This window comes from Vigna radiata, unplaced genomic scaffold (assembly GCF_000741045.1).
Source record: "Vigna radiata var. radiata cultivar VC1973A unplaced genomic scaffold, Vradiata_ver6 scaffold_238, whole genome shotgun sequence".
Taxonomy (NCBI): Eukaryota; Viridiplantae; Streptophyta; class Magnoliopsida; order Fabales; family Fabaceae; genus Vigna; species Vigna radiata.
In genome coordinates, this window is record NW_014543126.1 from 297,894 (window position 1) to 302,502 (window position 4,609).

The 4,609-nt window shown below is 32.9% G+C and overlaps 1 pseudogene; it reads right to left on the minus strand.

The window, feature by feature from the left end:
- Positions 1-39: 39 nt before the first annotated feature.
- LOC106753212 lies at positions 40-3,075 on the minus strand (annotated as a pseudogene).
- Positions 3,076-4,609: the final 1,534 nt, after the last annotated feature.

Below are 4,609 nucleotides of genomic sequence, written 5' to 3' on the forward strand. Positions count from 1 at the left end.
GTATCTGTGTATACAATTCAATTAAAATAACAAAAGCTTTCATGGGCAATATAGTTGACTTTGGCCCCTAAAATCAAAAGAAGAAATAATAGCTTGCAAGTTGCAAGGAACATTATGGTTTTCTTGAAATTGGTTCCCACTACACCTGCAAAAATGGAACCAAAATATACAATGTATATACATGGATACAAAGGGCAAGGCAAATGGCAAATATAGTTGGCGAATTTAAAAATAATAAAAACCTACAATCATGACTCTTAAGACAATAATTTCATGATTCAACTAGTATATAAGATAAGAGATAAGAGGCCTAAACACAGTAGTTAAAATCCATCAAATAACAACAAAGTCAGACCTACAACAACTTAAAAGCTAAATGAAAATCAAATTGCTATAAACTAATTTCCCTTTAAGTTAAAGGCATGACCCAACATAACAATGTCAACCTAACTTTAGTTTGAATATATTTATGAATCTACATACCTAGGAATCAAAGTGAATACCTTCCATTTGGTCTACCAAAAGCTTCTTGCCATGTATCAATCAAAGTCAATATCTTTTCCCTCACACTTAAGTTAGCCTGTATAATAGATTTAAATGAATGCAACACTTGATGAGAGAATTACCCCTTTCAAACATAGCCGTTGCGGAAATTATTATAAATTATAAAAGAAATATGCAAATATAGTTCGCATTTGGCATTCCACTCACCTGCACTAGTAGAAAAATTGCATTTTATGACGGATAAAAATTATCCATCATAATAGAGACATATTATAACGCACTTTTATATATCCGTCATAATATGAAACGCGGTGCAAACTTTTATTACGCATTTTGAACACTTGTCATAAAATTTTTAATATATTATGACTGATTTTTAGAAATCCGTCATAGTATCTCTCTTTTTCATTTTTTCCATTTCCCTCTCGGTCCTTCTCATCTTCGTCCATCTGACTCTCATTTCCCATTTCTCTCTCACTCTCCTTCGACCTAATACACCGTCATTCACTCTTTTCCTCTTTTCCTCTCTTCTTCACTCTCTATCATTCACAGTTCAATCAACCATAGTTCTCCATTTGCGTACCCTCACGAGAATGTTTCTCTCGTCTCCATCATCGGAGGCTCTCGTCATAGTTCTCAGTCGCCACAGTTCAAGCGGTAAGCACTTTCCTTTACCTCTCAGCCTCTCACCTGCATCTTTTACCCTCAACTGCTAGGGTTTCTTTGTATCTTCATCTTCTCACCTTTTGACCGATTTTTTTTGCTTTTTCCTTCATTTTTCAACGATTGAAATCGGTTTCCTCCGTCTTTGTTTCGGTCAAACAGTGATTCCGTGTAGGTAGGAGCTAACCTAGGTAGGATGTGGCTGATGCTGCAAGTGTAACTGCGTGTTCATTCCCCTTTCGAGGTAAGGGTTTTTGTTTCGTAATTACTCTCTGCGTGTTTCATAATTCTGTTTCGAGATGTCCACCTTGGTGCTGTTTTGTTTTGATTATATTGACCCTGTAATTGGTTGATAACGCATAATTGTTGTGGGTTTTGTCCGACACAAAGAATTGGTTGATGCAGAGAAAGCTCTCGAGCAAATAACACATTTAATTTTAAAGGTAAGATGGTCCCGAATAACATTCAGCTCTGGTCCAGAAACCATGTTTACTTGTTGAATCCTCTCAATGTCAGTTATCTATAAATTTTTTATATTCTTTTTTTGTCAGAACATTTTCATCTCTTTCCTTAAGACCAAGAGGAAAAAGGAAAAGGAAATTCTATCAACTTAACTTACCTTAGTCCGAAGACAAAGATTTTCATTTTCCAATTCAATCTTCTAATCGATAATATTGCATGCTATCAGTTACCAGTAAGACAAAGGAAAATAATAGCTACAAATTTTGGCAAATAAAGGTTGAGAAATTAGTTCATGATCAATTACCCTTTTCTGAAAGTATTCAATTTATGCCAGTAGCATCTCATGCTGTGTAGTTAGAGAAAAACGAAAAAAAAAGTACCAAGACATCATTAGCAAATAGACAAGATTCGATCATTGTATGCATAATAACCACTATGATGGAAGAAAGGACAATTGTAAAAAAGGTGAGTTTATATGTTTATGCAGTTTACTTTTATTTATCTGGATGTTATAAAACTCTTTAGATAACAAAATTTAAAGAAACAAAACAATAATATTTCTAGAGGAAAAATAAGATTTAGTTCATCAATAATCTTACTTTCTTAGATTTGATTCTAGTGATTCCTCTTTCAAGTCTATTCTCCAATTGCTTAAGTTCCTTCACATTCAGTGTGCTTAAAGCATCACCCATCAAGTGCCTGCAAAAGCCATAATCCATTAGTTTTTATAAGAAGAATTTAAGAGGAACAAACACCATGGTAATAATAAAAAATCACCTGTTTGAATTTTGCAGCATCTGTATTTGTTGTCTTAGATTTGTGGATTCTTGTTGATAATACTATTTTACAATGAACCAAGGTTTCTTCTTTCTTTCCCTTGCTTTGCTGTCTCCCCAGCTTTTGTGCATTTTATTACTTTTTTTTATAATGTTCGTTTCTATAATTTTAGACTATTTCATGCTTATTTGTTGCATTTTTGGTTAGAACCAATCTGCAGGTCTTTCACTATATAGTTGGGGACTGTCTGGAGCCTTGTTGTGGTTGTTTGCTGCCATAAGGAAGAGAAAACAACCATAAGGAGTCTANCATATTTTAGGNTTGTTNCCANNGTGCAGAGGTTATGTCTCTGTTTTTCTTTATTGATATGCCTCTTATGTTTCAACTAGTGGCATTTATACAGAACTTTACTGCATGTCTGCATGATTGATATATTCCAGGACAGAACAGAAAATGATAGAAACTGCATTATTTGTCAGCATACTCTTTGAGAGTCTTCAATCTTTGAATTTTGAGTCACTATATCTTAGCAAGGTGTTCACAAGTTGCATGTAATACACACATGTGAAACCTTCTTATGCATAATAATCAACCAATTACACAGTGAACTCTTGTTTGCTTCATAGTTTTCAAAGGGAGCAGTTAAAATTATCTTACCAGGATGAACATTATTCAATAATTTGATAGTTTGTTGTGTCTTCCCTGTATTTTCATTGAGCCAACACCACTCTAGAAAAGGTTGTCTTATGAAAGGCCCACATATCAGATTTACTTGTAAATACTTCTTTAATGCCAAAAACATATGCAGTTTCTAGCAGAATTGAAAATGCTATTATTTCTGCTCGCTGTCATAATGATCTTGGACATGCTACTGCAAACACAATAAAGGTATTTTTATAACACTATACCACTCAATTACTGTAGTCAATTTCACTAATTTCTATTTACTTTCAGGCTGCCCGTGCTGGTGCAAGACAACTAGAAGTAACAATTAATGGAATTGGTGAAAGGACTGCTAATGCTGCATTTGAAGAGGTTAATATTATCATTCTTCTATTTTCTATCTTATTATTATTAGTATAGTTAATGAGCTCAGTAACTTATTTTATATTTGTTTTATTGAAGGTTGTGATGGCCCTAAGATGTAGAGGAGTTCATGTTTTAGGTGGTTTATATACTGGAATTAATACAAAGGAGATACTGAAGACCAGCAAGATGGTTTAATATTTTTAAACTTTTTTGGAATATTTTCCTCCTTTTTTGAATTCAAAATTTTATATAGTTTTGTTTTTGAACAGGTTGAAGAGTTCTCTGGTATGCATTTACAGTCACACAAAGCTATAGTAGGTGATAATGCATTTCTACATGAAAGTGGCATTCATCAGGTTAGGGGATAGTTAAAAGCTACCTTATTCTATTTGTTACCTTTATATAAATATTATGATTTTTGTATATCTAATCAGTGATGATTTTTACTAGTCTCTTGTATTTATGATATATCTTTGAACATAAACTATTATGATTTCAATATATCTATTTTTCAGTTGGTTTCTTAATTTTTTTTCCTTTTTGATTTCTTCTAATATTATTTTTACTTTGTAGGATGGATTGTTAAAGCACAGAGGTACATATGAAATACTTTCTCCTGAAGATATTAGTTATGAAAGGTCTAGTGGAGCTAATATGGTACTCGGGAAGCTAAGGTATATGCCATTTTCCTACATATTCAAAAACAAATTTTGAATACTTGGTAACTAATTTAGAAGTTACTTTTAATTAATATTATTGTCACTTGTAGGGGTCATTGGCAATTGCTAGTAATTGTTCCGGATCGTTCTCTCGTAGTTCTCTTATGTTCCTTNCATAAGAAAGCTAATACATTGTCCATCAAAAAATTTTAGAGGCGTAAGTTTTCCTTTCTATTTTGTTTCCTTCCTATATGATTATAATGATATAATGAATGTCTATCTTTTGTGGGTCTTTGGAAACTCATTCAAGGTTGCGGGACATTCCATCTGTATCTAGGAAGAAGATGCAAATAGTGATACCTAATGTAAGAGAAGTTGACCTTCATCTGTATTTTATGATTTTGCTATTTTTATGAGGAATTGGCTTGTTGGTTTACCAAAATTGATCAAAGGTGGTACAAAGGCTATAGCTAGAGTATAATATGATCTTTTGTGTCCTTAGTTTGAATGAGTTT